An 18,364-nucleotide genomic window follows, 5' to 3' on the forward strand; every position below is an offset into this window, starting at 1 on the left:
AGGAGGAAGTTGTGTGTGTTATTTCGAGGGATGCTTCAGGTTTTCTCTCTTTCGTCCTTGGCTGCTCTTTGCTGTGATGTGCCAAGCTCTCCGATTGGCCCTTTCTCTCGGTTGTGCTTTTCCTTGGCATTTTAACGTTTCCTTTCTGTTTAGTTTTGGAATTGTTTTTGCCTTGCATTTGCTGAATTCCTTTTCTTTGCTATCCTTGCATTTGTAGATGACTTTTCTCTACTGCTCCTCTTGCTTGGCTTTGCATTGTTTGTTTTTCAGAGGTGTTGGTTCTTTCCTCCGCAATTCCTCCCTTTGCATGCTTTTCATTCCTTGCTAGATGCATTCCTTTTCTCTTCTTTGGAAGTGGATTTTCTGTTGCTTTCCCTCGCTTTCTGCGTTTTTTCCTTTCTTTTCATGCTCCTTTTCCTTCCCTTCCTTGTCGCCTTGCCGGTCCCTTTCCTCTGACCTTGGCTCCAGCTCCGTTACGTGATCTCTCTTGATTGTTTTTGTCTTTTCTTTTCCGGCTTGTTCAACTCAAGCCTCGTCTCTGCGCTCTCCTCCGGTGCTTGATGGATTTGCGGGTCTTTTTCCATTGCAGAGATGGCTTCACGCCTCCTGGCTGTCCTTGCTTCTTCCCTTGTGGTGGTCTTCAGGCTTCTCACCTGATGGCTGGGTGCATCCATGCCCTGTAGCTACCCTTACCTCCTCCTCGGCATGACTGGAAGCGCTTTCCTCATGCAGAGAGATGTTTGTTCTGGCTAGCAGCCCCGGACTCCTCAGGGGTAGGTAGCGGAAGAAGTCGCATCTCTCGTGGAGGTAGCAGCATGCCCAGTAGCTACCCTTTCCTCCTGCCAGGCATGGATGCTCAGCTTTTGTCCTCCTCTGGGGTCCGTTGTCATGCTGGATAGCAGGCCCGGCCTCCTCCAGGCGAGCTACCCAACACTTCTTTTCCCGGAGGCAGGTAGGTGTATTCCTGGTGGATAGTCTTCATTCCGCGTGGCCGTGGTTTCTTTCCTTTTTTTTCTCCCCGGATGCAGCTGCAGTCATTTTCTTTGTCCTGTTTCCTGCGCGAGTGGGAATCCTGAGTGGTTTTTTTTGCTGGAATCATTAGGAGCTATCCCAGTGGCCAGTGTTGTTTGCAAGACGTTGTGTGTCCTTTGCTGTTTGTCTTGGAGGATCTGTTGTGTCCGAGAGAGACTGCAAAGTAGTCCCCGTAGCCTGTTCAGCCTCAAGATTTTTCTCCTTCTGCCGAGGTGCTGTGGCAGCCAGGGACCGAGCCTTTCCTCAGCATCTCCTGCATCGCGCCTGCGTTCTGGGATGGGAGTCAAAATCGTCTTCAGTGGCCACGCGTGAGTCCTCCGAGGCTGATGCAGCAAGGGTTTCTTTGTGCTGGGGGTGGTTTTGTAGGACGTCCCAATGGATCCTCCCGAGTTGGCTTTTTTCCACTTGCTTTCTCGGAATTTTTCTTTTCAGGAGGAAGTTGTGTGTGTTATTTCGAGGGATGCTTCAGGTTTTCTCTCTTTCGTCCTTGGCTGCTCTTTGCTGTGATGTGCCAAGCTCTCCGATTGGCCCTTTCTCTCGGTTGTGCTTTTCCTTGGCATTTTAACGTTTCCTTTCTGTTTAGTTTTGGAATTGTTTTTGCCTTGCATTTGCTGAATTCCTTTTCTTTGCTATCCTTGCATTTGTAGATGACTTTTCTCTACTGCTCCTCTTGCTTGGCTTTGCATTGTTTGTTTTTCAGAGGTGTTGGTTCTTTCCTCCGCAATTCCTCCCTTTGCATGCTTTTCATTCCTTGCTAGATGCATTCCTTTTCTCTTCTTTGGAAGTGGATTTTCTGTTGCTTTCCCTCGCTTTCTGCGTTTTTTCCTTTCTTTTCATGCTCCTTTTCCTTCCCTTCCTTTCCCTTCCTTGTCGCCTTGCCGGTCCCTTTCCTCTGACCTTGGCTCCAGCTCCGTTACGTGATCTCTCTTGATTGTTTTTGTCTTTTCTTTTCCGGCTTGTTCAACTCAAGCCTCGTCTCCGCGCTCTCCTCCGGTGCTTGATGGATTTGCGGGTCTTTTTCCATTGCAGAGATGGCTTCACGCCTCCTGGCTGTCCTTGCTTCTTCCCTTGTGGTGGTCTTCAGGCTTCTCACCTGATGGCTGGGTGCATCCATGCCCTGTAGCTACCCTTACCTCCTCCTCGGCATGACTGGAAGCGCTTTCCTCATGCAGAGAGATGTTTGTTCTGGCTAGCAGCCCCGGACTCCTCAGGGGTAGGTAGCGGAAGAAGTCGCATCTCTCGTGGAGGTAGCAGCATGCCCAGTAGCTACCCTTTCCTCCTGCCAGGCATGGATGCTCAGCTTTTGTCCTCCTCTGGGGTCCGTTGTCATGCTGGATAGCAGGCCCGGCCTCCTCCAGGCGAGCTACCCAACACTTCTTTTCCCGGAGGCAGGTAGGTGTATTCCTGGTGGATAGTCTTCATTCCGCGTGGCCGTGGTTTCTTTCCTTTTTTTTCTCCCCGGATGCAGCTGCAGTCATTTTCTTTGTCCTGTTTCCTGCGTGAGTGGGAATCCTGAGTGGTTTTTTTTGCTGGAATCATTAGGAGCTATCCCAGTGGCCAGTGTTGTTTGCAAGACGTTGTGTGTCCTTTGCTGTTTGTCTTGGAGGATCTGTTGTGTCCGAGAGAGACTGCAAAGTAGTCCCCGTAGCCTGTTCAGCCTCAAGATTTTTCTCCTTCTGCCGAGGTGCTGTGGCAGCCAGGGACCGAGCCTTTGCTCAGCATCTCCTGCATCGCGCCTGCGTTCTGGGATGGGAGTCAAAATCGTCTTCAGTGGCCACGCGTGAGTCCTCCGAGGCTGATGCAGCAAGGGTTTCTTTGTGCTGGGGGAGGTTTTGTAGGACGTCCCAATGGATCCTCCCGAGTTGGCTTTTTTCCACTTGCTTTCTCGGAATTTTTCTTTTCAGGAGGAAGTTGTGTGTGTTATTTCGAGGGATGCTTCAGGTTTTCTCTCTTTCGTCCTTGGCTGCTCTTTGCTGTGATGTGCCAAGCTCTCCGATTGGCCCTTTCTCTCGGTTGTGCTTTTCCTTGGCATTTTAACGTTTCCTTTCTGTTTAGTTTTGGAATTGTTTTTGCCTTGCATTTGCTGAATTCCTTTTCTTTGCTATCCTTGCATTTGTAGATGACTTTTCTCTACTGCTCCTCTTGCTTGGCTTTGCATTGTTTGTTTTTCAGAGGTGTTGGTTCTTTCCTCCGCAATTCCTCCCTTTGCATGCTTTTCATTCCTTGCTAGATGCATTCCTTTTCTCTTCTTTGGAAGTGGATTTTCTGTTGCTTTCCCTCGCTTTCTGCGTTTTTTCCTTTCTTTTCATGCTCCTTTTCCTTCCCTTCCTTGTCGCCTTGCCGGTCCCTTTCCTCTGACCTTGGCTCCAGCTCCGTTACGTGATCTCTCTTGATTGTTTTTGTCTTTTCTTTTCCGGCTTGTTCAACTCAAGCCTCGTCTCTGCGCTCTCCTCCGGTGCTTGATGGATTTGCGGGTCTTTTTCCATTGCAGAGATGGCTTCACGCCTCTTGGCTGTCCTTGCTTCTTCCCTTGTGGTGGTCTTCAGGCTTCTCACCTGATGGCTGGGTGCATCCATGCCCTGTAGCTACCCTTACCTCCTCCTCGGCATGACTGGAAGCGCTTTCCTCATGCAGAGAGATGTTTGTTCTGGCTAGCAGCCCCGGACTCCTCAGGGGTAGGTAGCGGAAGAAGTCGCATCTCTCGTGGAGGTAGCAGCATGCCCAGTAGCTACCCTTTCCTCCTGCCAGGCATGGATGCTCAGCTTTTGTCCTCCTCTGGGGTCCGTTGTCATGCTGGATAGCAGGCCCGGCCTCCTCCAGGCGAGCTACCCAACACTTCTTTTCCCGGAGGCAGGTAGGTGTATTCCTGGTGGATAGTCTTCATTCCGCGTGGCCGTGGTTTCTTTCCTTTTTTTTCTCCCCGGATGCAGCTGCAGTCATTTTCTTTGTCCTGTTTCCTGCGCGAGTGGGAATCCTGAGTGGTTTTTTTTGCTGGAATCATTAGGAGCTATCCCAGTGGCCAGTGTTGTTTGCAAGACGTTGTGTGTCCTTTGCTGTTTGTCTTGGAGGATCTGTTGTGTCCGAGAGAGACTGCAAAGTAGTCCCCGTAGCCTGTTCAGCCTCAAGATTTTTCTCCTTCTGCCGAGGTGCTGTGGCAGCCAGGGACCGAGCCTTTGCTCAGCATCTCCTGCATCGCGCCTGCGTTCTGGGATGGGAGTCAAAATCGTCTTCAGTGGCCACGCGTGAGTCCTCCGAGGCTGATGCAGCAAGGGTTTCTTTGTGCTGGGGGAGGTTTTGTAGGACGTCCCAATGGATCCTCCCGAGTTGGCTTTTTTCCACTTGCTTTCTCGGAATTTTTCTTTTCAGGAGGAAGTTGTGTGTGTTATTTCGAGGGATGCTTCAGGTTTTCTCTCTTTCGTCCTTGGCTGCTCTTTGCTGTGATGTGCCAAGCTCTCCGATTGGCCCTTTCTCTCGGTTGTGCTTTTCCTTGGCATTTTAACGTTTCCTTTCTGTTTAGTTTTGGAATTGTTTTTGCCTTGCATTTGCTGAATTCCTTTTCTTTGCTATCCTTGCATTTGTAGATGACTTTTCTCTACTGCTCCTCTTGCTTGGCTTTGCATTGTTTGTTTTTCAGAGGTGTTGGTTCTTTCCTCCGCAATTCCTCCCTTTGCATGCTTTTCATTCCTTGCTAGATGCATTCCTTTTCTCTTCTTTGGAAGTGGATTTTCTGTTGCTTTCCCTCGCTTTCTGCGTTTTTTCCTTTCTTTTCATGCTCCTTTTCCTTCCCTTCCTTGTCGCCTTGCCGGTCCCTTTCCTCTGACCTTGGCTCCAGCTCCGTTACGTGATCTCTCTTGATTGTTTTTGTCTTTTCTTTTCCGGCTTGTTCAACTCAAGCCTCGTCTCTGCGCTCTCCTCCGGTGCTTGATGGATTTGCGGGTCTTTTTCCATTGCAGAGATGGCTTCACGCCTCCTGGCTGTCCTTGCTTCTTCCCTTGTGGTGGTCTTCAGGCTTCTCACCTGATGGCTGGGTGCATCCATGCCCTGTAGCTACCCTTACCTCCTCCTCGGCATGACTGGAAGCGCTTTCCTCATGCAGAGAGATGTTTGTTCTGGCTAGCAGCCCCGGACTCCTCAGGGGTAGGTAGCGGAAGAAGTCGCATCTCTCGTGGAGGTAGCAGCATGCCCAGTAGCTACCCTTTCCTCCTGCCAGGCATGGATGCTCAGCTTTTGTCCTCCTCTGGGGTCCGTTGTCATGCTGGATAGCAGGCCCGGCCTCCTCCAGGCGAGCTACCCAACACTTCTTTTCCCGGAGGCAGGTAGGTGTATTCCTGGTGGATAGTCTTCATTCCGCGTGGCCGTGGTTTCTTTCCTTTTTTTTCTCCCCGGATGCAGCTGCAGTCATTTTCTTTGTCCTGTTTCCTGCGCGAGTGGGAATCCTGAGTGGTTTTTTTTGCTGGAATCATTAGGAGCTATCCCAGTGGCCAGTGTTGTTTGCAAGACGTTGTGTGTCCTTTGCTGTTTGTCTTGGAGGATCTGTTGTGTCCGAGAGAGACTGCAAAGTAGTCCCCGTAGCCTGTTCAGCCTCAAGATTTTTCTCCTTCTGCCGAGGTGCTGTGGCAGCCAGGGACCGAGCCTTTCCTCAGCATCTCCTGCATCGCGCCGGCGTTCTGGGATGGGAGTCAAAATCGTCTTCAGTGGCCACGCGTGAGTCCTCCGAGGCTGATGCAGCAAGGGTTTCTTTGTGCTGGGGGTGGTTTTGTAGGACGTCCCAATGGATCCTCCCGAGTTGGCTTTTTTCCACTTGCTTTCTCGGAATTTTTCTTTTCAGGAGGAAGTTGTGTGTGTTATTTCGAGGGATGCTTCAGGTTTTCTCTCTTTCGTCCTTGGCTGCTCTTTGCTGTGATGTGCCAAGCTCTCCGATTGGCCCTTTCTCTCGGTTGTGCTTTTCCTTGGCATTTTAACGTTTCCTTTCTGTTTAGTTTTGGAATTGTTTTTGCCTTGCATTTGCTGAATTCCTTTTCTTTGCTATCCTTGCATTTGTAGATGACTTTTCTCTACTGCTCCTCTTGCTTGGCTTTGCATTGTTTGTTTTTCAGAGGTGTTGGTTCTTTCCTCCGCAATTCCTCCCTTTGCATGCTTTTCATTCCTTGCTAGATGCATTCCTTTTCTCTTCTTTGGAAGTGGATTTTCTGTTGCTTTCCCTCGCTTTCTGCGTTTTTTCCTTTCTTTTCATGCTCCTTTTCCTTCCCTTCCTTTCCCTTCCTTGTCGCCTTGCCGGTCCCTTTCCTCTGACCTTGGCTCCAGCTCCGTTACGTGATCTCTCTTGATTGTTTTTGTCTTTTCTTTTCCGGCTTGTTCAACTCAAGCCTCGTCTCCGCGCTCTCCTCCGGTGCTTGATGGATTTGCGGGTCTTTTTCCATTGCAGAGATGGCTTCACGCCTCCTGGCTGTCCTTGCTTCTTCCCTTGTGGTGGTCTTCAGGCTTCTCACCTGATGGCTGGGTGCATCCATGCCCTGTAGCTACCCTTACCTCCTCCTCGGCATGACTGGAAGCGCTTTCCTCATGCAGAGAGATGTTTGTTCTGGCTAGCAGCCCCGGACTCCTCAGGGGTAGGTAGCGGAAGAAGTCGCATCTCTCGTGGAGGTAGCAGCATGCCCAGTAGCTACCCTTTCCTCCTGCCAGGCATGGATGCTCAGCTTTTGTCCTCCTCTGGGGTCCGTTGTCATGCTGGATAGCAGGCCCGGCCTCCTCCAGGCGAGCTACCCAACACTTCTTTTCCCGGAGGCAGGTAGGTGTATTCCTGGTGGATAGTCTTCATTCCGCGTGGCCGTGGTTTCTTTCCTTTTTTTTCTCCCCGGATGCAGCTGCAGTCATTTTCTTTGTCCTGTTTCCTGCGCGAGTGGGAATCCTGAGTGGTTTTTTTTGCTGGAATCATTAGGAGCTATCCCAGTGGCCAGTGTTGTTTGCAAGACGTTGTGTGTCCTTTGCTGTTTGTCTTGGAGGATCTGTTGTGTCCGAGAGAGACTGCAAAGTAGTCCCCGTAGCCTGTTCAGCCTCAAGATTTTTCTCCTTCTGCCGAGGTGCTGTGGCAGCCAGGGACCGAGCCTTTGCTCAGCATCTCCTGCATCGCGCCGGCGTTCTGGGATGGGAGTCAAAATCGTCTTCAGTGGCCACGCGTGAGTCCTCCGAGGCTGATGCAGCAAGGGTTTCTTTGTGCTGGGGGAGGTTTTGTAGGACGTCCCAATGGATCCTCCCGAGTTGGCTTTTTTCCACTTGCTTTCTCGGAATTTTTCTTTTCAGGAGGAAGTTGTGTGTGTTATTTCGAGGGATGCTTCAGGTTTTCTCTCTTTCGTCCTTGGCTGCTCTTTGCTGTGATGTGCCAAGCTCTCCGATTGGCCCTTTCTCTCGGTTGTGCTTTTCCTTGGCATTTTAACGTTTCCTTTCTGTTTAGTTTTGGAATTGTTTTTGCCTTGCATTTGCTGAATTCCTTTTCTTTGCTATCCTTGCATTTGTAGATGACTTTTCTCTACTGCTCCTCTTGCTTGGCTTTGCATTGTTTGTTTTTCAGAGGTGTTGGTTCTTTCCTCCGCAATTCCTCCCTTTGCATGCTTTTCATTCCTTGCTAGATGCATTCCTTTTCTCTTCTTTGGAAGTGGATTTTCTGTTGCTTTCCCTCGCTTTCTGCGTTTTTTCCTTTCTTTTCATGCTCCTTTTCCTTCCCTTCCTTGTCGCCTTGCCGGTCCCTTTCCTCTGACCTTGGCTCCAGCTCCGTTACGTGATCTCTCTTGATTGTTTTTGTCTTTTCTTTTCCGGCTTGTTCAACTCAAGCCTCGTCTCTGCGCTCTCCTCCGGTGCTTGATGGATTTGCGGGTCTTTTTCCATTGCAGAGATGGCTTCACGCCTCCTGGCTGTCCTTGCTTCTTCCCTTGTGGTGGTCTTCAGGCTTCTCACCTGATGGCTGGGTGCATCCATGCCCTGTAGCTACCCTTACCTCCTCCTCGGCATGACTGGAAGCGCTTTCCTCATGCAGAGAGATGTTTGTTCTGGCTAGCAGCCCCGGACTCCTCAGGGGTAGGTAGCGGAAGAAGTCGCATCTCTTGTGGAGGTAGCAGCATGCCCAGTAGCTACCCTTTCCTCCTGCCAGGCATGGATGCTCAGCTTTTGTCCTCCTCTGGGGTCCGTTGTCATGCTGGATAGCAGGCCCGGCCTCCTCCAGGCGAGCTACCCAACACTTCTTTTCCCGGAGGCAGGTAGGTGTATTCCTGGTGGATAGTCTTCATTCCGCGTGGCCGTGGTTTCTTTCCTTTTTTTTCTCCCCGGATGCAGCTGCAGTCATTTTCTTTGTCCTGTTTCCTGCGCGAGTGGGAATCCTGAGTGGTTTTTTTTGCTGGAATCATTAGGAGCTATCCCAGTGGCCAGTGTTGTTTGCAAGACGTTGTGTGTCCTTTGCTGTTTGTCTTGGAGGATCTGTTGTGTCCGAGAGAGACTGCAAAGTAGTCCCCGTAGCCTGTTCAGCCTCAAGATTTTTCTCCTTCTGCCGAGGTGCTGTGGCAGCCAGGGACCGAGCCTTTGCTCAGCATCTCCTGCATCGCGCCTGCGTTCTGGGATGGGAGTCAAAATCGTCTTCAGTGGCCACGCGTGAGTCCTCCGAGGCTGATGCAGCAAGGGTTTCTTTGTGCTGGGGGAGGTTTTGTAGGACGTCCCAATGGATCCTCCCGAGTTGGCTTTTTTCCACTTGCTTTCTCGGAATTTTTCTTTTCAGGAGGAAGTTGTGTGTGTTATTTCGAGGGATGCTTCAGGTTTTCTCTCTTTCGTCCTTGGCTGCTCTTTGCTGTGATGTGCCAAGCTCTCCGATTGGCCCTTTCTCTCGGTTGTGCTTTTCCTTGGCATTTTAACGTTTCCTTTCTGTTTAGTTTTGGAATTGTTTTTGCCTTGCATTTGCTGAATTCCTTTTCTTTGCTATCCTTGCATTTGTAGATGACTTTTCTCTACTGCTCCTCTTGCTTGGCTTTGCATTGTTTGTTTTTCAGAGGTGTTGGTTCTTTCCTCCGCAATTCCTCCCTTTGCATGCTTTTCATTCCTTGCTAGATGCATTCCTTTTCTCTTCTTTGGAAGTGGATTTTCTGTTGCTTTCCCTCGCTTTCTGCGTTTTTTCCTTTCTTTTCATGCTCCTTTTCCTTCCCTTCCTTTCCCTTCCTTGTCGCCTTGCCGGTCCCTTTCCTCTGACCTTGGCTCCAGCTCCGTTACGTGATCTCTCTTGATTGTTTTTGTCTTTTCTTTTCCGGCTTGTTCAACTCAAGCCTCGTCTCCGCGCTCTCCTCCGGTGCTTGATGGATTTGCGGGTCTTTTTCCATTGCAGAGATGGCTTCACGCCTCCTGGCTGTCCTTGCTTCTTCCCTTGTGGTGGTCTTCAGGCTTCTCACCTGATGGCTGGGTGCATCCATGCCCTGTAGCTACCCTTACCTCCTCCTCGGCATGACTGGAAGCGCTTTCCTCATGCAGAGAGATGTTTGTTCTGGCTAGCAGCCCCGGACTCCTCAGGGGTAGGTAGCGGAAGAAGTCGCATCTCTCGTGGAGGTAGCAGCATGCCCAGTAGCTACCCTTTCCTCCTGCCAGGCATGGATGCTCAGCTTTTGTCCTCCTCTGGGGTCCGTTGTCATGCTGGATAGCAGGCCCGGCCTCCTCCAGGCGAGCTACCCAACACTTCTTTTCCCGGAGGCAGGTAGGTGTATTCCTGGTGGATAGTCTTCATTCCGCGTGGCCGTGGTTTCTTTCCTTTTTTTTCTCCCCGGATGCAGCTGCAGTCATTTTCTTTGTCCTGTTTCCTGCGCGAGTGGGAATCCTGAGTGGTTTTTTTTGCTGGAATCATTAGGAGCTATCCCAGTGGCCAGTGTTGTTTGCAAGACGTTGTGTGTCCTTTGCTGTTTGTCTTGGAGGATCTGTTGTGTCCGAGAGAGACTGCAAAGTAGTCCCCGTAGCCTGTTCAGCCTCAAGATTTTTCTCCTTCTGCCGAGGTGCTGTGGCAGCCAGGGACCGAGCCTTTGCTCAGCATCTCCTGCATCGCGCCGGCGTTCTGGGATGGGAGTCAAAATCGTCTTCAGTGGCCACGCGTGAGTCCTCCGAGGCTGATGCAGCAAGGGTTTCTTTGTGCTGGGGGAGGTTTTGTAGGACGTCCCAATGGATCCTCCCGAGTTGGCTTTTTTCCACTTGCTTTCTCGGAATTTTTCTTTTCAGGAGGAAGTTGTGTGTGTTATTTCGAGGGATGCTTCAGGTTTTCTCTCTTTCGTCCTTGGCTGCTCTTTGCTGTGATGTGCCAAGCTCTCCGATTGGCCCTTTCTCTCGGTTGTGCTTTTCCTTGGCATTTTAACGTTTCCTTTCTGTTTAGTTTTGGAATTGTTTTTGCCTTGCATTTGCTGAATTCCTTTTCTTTGCTATCCTTGCATTTGTAGATGACTTTTCTCTACTGCTCCTCTTGCTTGGCTTTGCATTGTTTGTTTTTCAGAGGTGTTGGTTCTTTCCTCCGCAATTCCTCCCTTTGCATGCTTTTCATTCCTTGCTAGATGCATTCCTTTTCTCTTCTTTGGAAGTGGATTTTCTGTTGCTTTCCCTCGCTTTCTGCGTTTTTTCCTTTCTTTTCATGCTCCTTTTCCTTCCCTTCCTTTCCCTTCCTTGTCGCCTTGCCGGTCCCTTTCCTCTGACCTTGGCTCCAGCTCCGTTACGTGATCTCTCTTGATTGTTTTTGTCTTTTCTTTTCCGGCTTGTTCAACTCAAGCCTCGTCTCCGCGCTCTCCTCCGGTGCTTGATGGATTTGCGGGTCTTTTTCCATTGCAGAGATGGCGTCACGCCTCCTGGCTGTCCTTGCTTCTTCCCTTGTGGTGGTCTTCAGGCTTCTCACCTGATGGCTGGGTGCATCCATGCCCTGTAGCTACCCTTACCTCCTCCTCGGCATGACTGGAAGCGCTTTCCTCATGCAGAGAGATGTTTGTTCTGGCTAGCAGCCCCGGACTCCTCAGGGGTAGGTAGCGGAAGAAGTCGCATCTCTCGTGGAGGTAGCAGCATGCCCAGTAGCTACCCTTTCCTCCTGCCAGGCATGGATGCTCAGCTTTTGTCCTCCTCTGGGGTCCGTTGTCATGCTGGATAGCAGGCCCGGCCTCCTCCAGGCGAGCTACCCAACACTTCTTTTCCCGGAGGCAGGTAGGTGTATTCCTGGTGGATAGTCTTCATTCCGCGTGGCCGTGGTTTCTTTCCTTTTTTTTCTCCCCGGATGCAGCTGCAGTCATTTTCTTTGTCCTGTTTCCTGCGCGAGTGGGAATCCTGAGTGGTTTTTTTTGCTGGAATCATTAGGAGCTATCCCAGTGGCCAGTGTTGTTTGCAAGACGTTGTGTGTCCTTTGCTGTTTGTCTTGGAGGATCTGTTGTGTCCGAGAGAGACTGCAAAGTAGTCCCCGTAGCCTGTTCAGCCTCAAGATTTTTCTCCTTCTGCCGAGGTGCTGTGGCAGCCAGGGACCGAGCCTTTGCTCAGCATCTCCTGCATCGCGCCGGCGTTCTGGGATGGGAGTCAAAATCGTCTTCAGTGGCCACGCGTGAGTCCTCCGAGGCTGATGCAGCAAGGGTTTCTTTGTGCTGGGGGAGGTTTTGTAGGACGTCCCAATGGATCCTCCCGAGTTGGCTTTTTTCCACTTGCTTTCTCGGAATTTTTCTTTTCAGGAGGAAGTTGTGTGTGTTATTTCGAGGGATGCTTCAGGTTTTCTCTCTTTCGTCCTTGGCTGCTCTTTGCTGTGATGTGCCAAGCTCTCCGATTGGCCCTTTCTCTCGGTTGTGCTTTTCCTTGGCATTTTAACGTTTCCTTTCTGTTTAGTTTTGGAATTGTTTTTGCCTTGCATTTGCTGAATTCCTTTTCTTTGCTATCCTTGCATTTGTAGATGACTTTTCTCTACTGCTCCTCTTGCTTGGCTTTGCATTGTTTGTTTTTCAGAGGTGTTGGTTCTTTCCTCCGCAATTCCTCCCTTTGCATGCTTTTCATTCCTTGCTAGATGCATTCCTTTTCTCTTCTTTGGAAGTGGATTTTCTGTTGCTTTCCCTCGCTTTCTGCGTTTTTTCCTTTCTTTTCATGCTCCTTTTCCTTCCCTTCCTTTCCCTTCCTTGTCGCCTTGCCGGTCCCTTTCCTCTGACCTTGGCTCCAGCTCCGTTACGTGATCTCTCTTGATTGTTTTTGTCTTTTCTTTTCCGGCTTGTTCAACTCAAGCCTCGTCTCCGCGCTCTCCTCCGGTGCTTGATGGATTTGCGGGTCTTTTTCCATTGCAGAGATGGCGTCACGCCTCCTGGCTGTCCTTGCTTCTTCCCTTGTGGTGGTCTTCAGGCTTCTCACCTGATGGCTGGGTGCATCCATGCCCTGTAGCTACCCTTACCTCCTCCTCGGCATGACTGGAAGCGCTTTCCTCATGCAGAGAGATGTTTGTTCTGGCTAGCAGCCCCGGACTCCTCAGGGGTAGGTAGCGGAAGAAGTCGCATCTCTCGTGGAGGTAGCAGCATGCCCAGTAGCTACCCTTTCCTCCTGCCAGGCATGGATGCTCAGCTTTTGTCCTCCTCTGGGGTCCGTTGTCATGCTGGATAGCAGGCCCGGCCTCCTCCAGGCGAGCTACCCAACACTTCTTTTCCCGGAGGCAGGTAGGTGTATTCCTGGTGGATAGTCTTCATTCCGCGTGGCCGTGGTTTCTTTCCTTTTTTTTCTCCCCGGATGCAGCTGCAGTCATTTTCTTTGTCCTGTTTCCTGCGTGAGTGGGAATCCTGAGTGGTTTTTTTTGCTGGAATCATTAGGAGCTATCCCAGTGGCCAGTGTTGTTTGCAAGACGTTGTGTGTCCTTTGCTGTTTGTCTTGGAGGATCTGTTGTGTCCGAGAGAGACTGCAAAGTAGTCCCCGTAGCCTGTTCAGCCTCAAGATTTTTCTCCTTCTGCCGAGGTGCTGTGGCAGCCAGGGACCGAGCCTTTCCTCAGCATCTCCTGCATCGCGCCGGCGTTCTGGGATGGGAGTCAAAATCGTCTTCAGTGGCCACGCGTGAGTCCTCCGAGGCTGATGCAGCAAGGGTTTCTTTGTGCTGGGGGAGGTTTTGTAGGACGTCCCAATGGATCCTCCCGAGTTGGCTTTTTTCCACTTGCTTTCTTGGAATTTTTCTTTTCAGGAGGAAGTTGTGTGTGTTATTTCGAGGGATGCTTCAGGTTTTCTCTCTTTCGTCCTTGGCTGCTCTTTGCTGTGATGTGCCAAGCTCTCCGATTGGCCCTTTCTCTCGGTTGTGCTTTTCCTTGGCATTTTAACGTTTCCTTTCTGTTTAGTTTTGGAATTGTTTTTGCCTTGCATTTGCTGAATTCCTTTTCTTTGCTATCCTTGCATTTGTAGATGACTTTTCTCTACTGCTCCTCTTGCTTGGCTTTGCATTGTTTGTTTTTCAGAGGTGTTGGTTCTTTCCTCCGCAATTCCTCCCTTTGCATGCTTTTCATTCCTTGCTAGATGCATTCCTTTTCTCTTCTTTGGAAGTGGATTTTCTGTTGCTTTCCCTCGCTTTCTGCGTTTTTTCCTTTCTTTTCATGCTCCTTTTCCTTCCCTTCCTTGTCGCCTTGCCGGTCCCTTTCCTCTGACCTTGGCTCCAGCTCCGTTACGTGATCTCTCTTGATTGTTTTTGTCTTTTCTTTTCCGGCTTGTTCAACTCAAGCCTCGTCTCCGCGCTCTCCTCCGGTGCTTGATGGATTTGCGGGTCTTTTTCCATTGCAGAGATGGCTTCACGCCTCCTGGCTGTCCTTGCTTCTTCCCTTGTGGTGGTCTTCAGGCTTCTCACCTGATGGCTGGGTGCATCCATGCCCTGTAGCTACCCTTACCTCCTCCTCGGCATGACTGGAAGCGCTTTCCTCATGCAGAGAGATGTTTGTTCTGGCTAGCAGCCCCGGACTCCTCAGGGGTAGGTAGCGGAAGAAGTCGCATCTCTCGTGGAGGTAGCAGCATGCCCAGTAGCTACCCTTTCCTCCTGCCAGGCATGGATGCTCAGCTTTTGTCCTCCTCTGGGGTCCGTTGTCATGCTGGATAGCAGGCCCGGCCTCCTCCAGGCGAGCTACCCAACACTTCTTTTCCCGGAGGCAGGTAGGTGTATTCCTGGTGGATAGTCTTCATTCCGCGTGGCCGTGGTTTCTTTCCTTTTTTTTCTCCCCGGATGCAGCTGCAGTCATTTTCTTTGTCCTGTTTCCTGCGTGAGTGGGAATCCTGAGTGGTTTTTTTTGCTGGAATCATTAGGAGCTATCCCAGTGGCCAGTGTTGTTTGCAAGACGTTGTGTGTCCTTTGCTGTTTGTCTTGGAGGATCTGTTGTGTCCGAGAGAGACTGCAAAGTAGTCCCCGTAGCCTGTTCAGCCTCAAGATTTTTCTCCTTCTGCCGAGGTGCTGTGGCAGCCAGGGACCGAGCCTTTCCTCAGCATCTCCTGCATCGCGCCGGCGTTCTGGGATGGGAGTCAAAATCGTCTTCAGTGGCCACGCGTGAGTCCTCCGAGGCTGATGCAGCAAGGGTTTCTTTGTGCTGGGGGAGGTTTTGTAGGACGTCCCAATGGATCCTCCCGAGTTGGCTTTTTTCCACTTGCTTTCTTGGAATTTTTCTTTTCAGGAGGAAGTTGTGTGTGTTATTTCGAGGGATGCTTCAGGTTTTCTCTCTTTCGTCCTTGGCTGCTCTTTGCTGTGATGTGCCAAGCTCTCCGATTGGCCCTTTCTCTCGGTTGTGCTTTTCCTTGGCATTTTAACGTTTCCTTTCTGTTTAGTTTTGGAATTGTTTTTGCCTTGCATTTGCTGAATTCCTTTTCTTTGCTATCCTTGCATTTGTAGATGACTTTTCTCTACTGCTCCTCTTGCTTGGCTTTGCATTGTTTGTTTTTCAGAGGTGTTGGTTCTTTCCTCCGCAATTCCTCCCTTTGCATGCTTTTCATTCCTTGCTAGATGCATTCCTTTTCTCTTCTTTGGAAGTGGATTTTCTGTTGCTTTCCCTCGCTTTCTGCGTTTTTTCCTTTCTTTTCATGCTCCTTTTCCTTCCCTTCCTTTCCCTTCCTTGTCGCCTTGCCGGTCCCTTTCCTCTGACCTTGGCTCCAGCTCCGTTACGTGATCTCTCTTGATTGTTTTTGTCTTTTCTTTTCCGGCTTGTTCAACTCAAGCCTCGTCTCTGCGCTCTCCTCCGGTGCTTGATGGATTTGCGGGTCTTTTTCCATTGCAGAGATGGCTTCACGCCTCCTGGCTGTCCTTGCTTCTTCCCTTGTGGTGGTCTTCAGGCTTCTCACCTGATGGCTGGGTGCATCCATGCCCTGTAGCTACCCTTACCTCCTCCTCGGCATGACTGGAAGCGCTTTCCTCATGCAGAGAGATGTTTGTTCTGGCTAGCAGCCCCGGACTCCTCAGGGGTAGGTAGCGGAAGAAGTCGCATCTCTCGTGGAGGTAGCAGCATGCCCAGTAGCTACCCTTTCCTCCTGCCAGGCATGGATGCTCAGCTTTTGTCCTCCTCTGGGGTCCGTTGTCATGCTGGATAGCAGGCCCGGCCTCCTCCAGGCGAGCTACCCAACACTTCTTTTCCCGGAGGCAGGTAGGTGTATTCCTGGTGGATAGTCTTCATTCCGCGTGGCCGTGGTTTCTTTCCTTTTTTTTCTCCCTGGATGCAGCTGCAGTCATTTTCTTTGTCCTGTTTCCTGCGCGAGTGGGAATCCTGAGTGGTTTTTTTTGCTGGAATCATTAGGAGCTATCCCAGTGGCCAGTGTTGTTTGCAAGACGTTGTGTGTCCTTTGCTGTTTGTCTTGGAGGATCTGTTGTGTCCGAGAGAGACTGCAAAGTAGTCCCCGTAGCCTGTTCAGCCTCAAGATTTTTCTCCTTCTGCCGAGGTGCTGTGGCAGCCAGGGACCGAGCCTTTGCTCAGCATCTCCTGCATCGCGCCGGCGTTCTGGGATGGGAGTCAAAATCGTCTTCAGTGGCCACGCGTGAGTCCTCCGAGGCTGATGCAGCAAGGGTTTCTTTGTGCTGGGGGAGGTTTTGTAGGACGTCCCAATGGATCCTCCCGAGTTGGCTTTTTTCCACTTGCTTTCTCGGAATTTTTCTTTTCAGGAGGAAGTTGTGTGTGTTATTTCGAGGGATGCTTCAGGTTTTCTCTCTTTCGTCCTTGGCTGCTCTTTGCTGTGATGTGCCAAGCTCTCCGATTGGCCCTTTCTCTCGGTTGTGCTTTTCCTTGGCATTTTAACGTTTCCTTTCTGTTTAGTTTTGGAATTGTTTTTGCCTTGCATTTGCTGAATTCCTTTTCTTTGCTATCCTTGCATTTGTAGATGACTTTTCTCTACTGCTCCTCTTGCTTGGCTTTGCATTGTTTGTTTTTCAGAGGTGTTGGTTCTTTCCTCCGCAATTCCTCCCTTTGCATGCTTTTCATTCCTTGCTAGATGCATTCCTTTTCTCTTCTTTGGAAGTGGATTTTCTGTTGCTTTCCCTCGCTTTCTGCGTTTTTTCCTTTCTTTTCATGCTCCTTTTCCTTCCCTTCCTTTCCCTTCCTTTTCGCCTTGCCGGTCCCTTTCCTCTGACCTTGGCTCCAGCTCCGTTATGTGATCTCTCTTGATTGTTTTTGTCTTTTCTTTTCCGGCTTGTTCAACTCAAGCCTCGTCTCCGCGCTCTCCTCCGGTGCTTGATGGATTTGCGGGTCTTTTTCCATTGCAGAGATGGCTTCACGCCTCCTGGCTGTCCTTGCTTCTTCCCTTGTGGTGGTCTTCAGGCTTCTCACCTGATGGCTGGGTGCATCCATGCCCTGTAGCTACCCTTACCTCCTCCTCGGCATGACTGGAAGCGCTTTCCTCATGCAGAGAGATGTTTGTTCTGGCTAGCAGCCCCGGACTCCTCAGGGGTAGGTAGCGGAAGAAGTCGCATCTCTCGTGGAGGTAGCAGCATGCCCAGTAGCTACCCTTTCCTCCTGCCAGGCATGGATGCTCAGCTTTTGTCCTCCTCTGGGGTCCGTTGTCATGCTGGATAGCAGGCCCGGCCTCCTCCAGGCGAGCTACCCAACACTTCTTTTCCCGGAGGCAGGTAGGTGTATTCCTGGTGGATAGTCTTCATTCCGCGTGGCCGTGGTTTCTTTCCTTTTTTTTCTCCCCGGATGCAGCTGCAGTCATTTTCTTTGTCCTGTTTCCTGCGCGAGTGGGAATCCTGAGTGGTTTTTTTTGCTGGAATCATTAGGAGCTATCCCAGTGGCCAGTGTTGTTTGCAAGACGTTGTGTGTCCTTTGCTGTTTGTCTTGGAGGATCTGTTGTGTCCGAGAGAGACTGCAAAGTAGTCCCCGTAGCCTGTTCAGCCTCAAGATTTTTCTCCTTCTGCCGAGGTGCTGTGGCAGCCAGGGACCGAGCCTTTCCTCAGCATCTCCTGCATCGCGCCGGCGTTCTGGGATGGGAGTCAAAATCGTCTTCAGTGGCCACGCGTGAGTCCTCCGAGGCTGATGCAGCAAGGGTTTCTTTGTGCTGGGGGAGGTTTTGTAGGACGTCCCAATGGATCCTCCCGAGTTGGCTTTTTTCCACTTGCTTTCTTGGAATTTTTCTTTTCAGGAGGAAGTTGTGTGTGTTATTTCGAGGGATGCTTCAGGTTTTCTCTCTTTCGTCCTTGGCTGCTCTTTGCTGTGATGTGCCAAGCTCTCCGATTGGCCCTTTCTCTCGGTTGTGCTTTTCCTTGGCATTTTAACGTTTCCTTTCTGTTTAGTTTTGGAATTGTTTTTGCCTTGCATTTGCTGAATTCCTTTTCTTTGCTATCCTTGCATTTGTAGATGACTTTTCTCTACTGCTCCTCTTGCTTGGCTTTGCATTGTTTGTTTTTCAGAGGTGTTGGTTCTTTCCTCCGCAATTCCTCCCTTTGCATGCTTTTCATTCCTTGCTAGATGCATTCCTTTTCTCTTCTTTGGAAGTGGATTTTCTGTTGCTTTCCCTCGCTTTCTGCGTTTTTTCCTTTCTTTTCATGCTCCTTTTCCTTCCCTTCCTTTCCCTTCCTTGTCGCCTTGCCGGTCCCTTTCCTCTGACCTTGGCTCCAGCTCCGTTACGTGATCTCTCTTGATTGTTTTTGTCTTTTCTTTTCCGGCTTGTTCAACTCAAGCCTCGTCTCTGCGCTCTCCTCCGGTGCTTGATGGATTTGCGGGTCTTTTTCCATTGCAGAGATGGCTTCACGCCTCCTGGCTGTCCTTGCTTCTTCCCTTGTGGTGGTCTTCAGGCTTCTCACCTGATGGCTGGGTGCATCCATGCCCTGTAGCTACCCTTACCTCCTCCTCGGCATGACTGGAAGCGCTTTCCTCATGCAGAGAGATGT

This window comes from Phasianus colchicus, chromosome 1 (genome assembly GCF_987193195.1).
Source record: "Phasianus colchicus chromosome 1, bPhaCol1.hap1.1, whole genome shotgun sequence".
NCBI lineage: Eukaryota > Metazoa > Chordata > Aves > Galliformes > Phasianidae > Phasianus > Phasianus colchicus.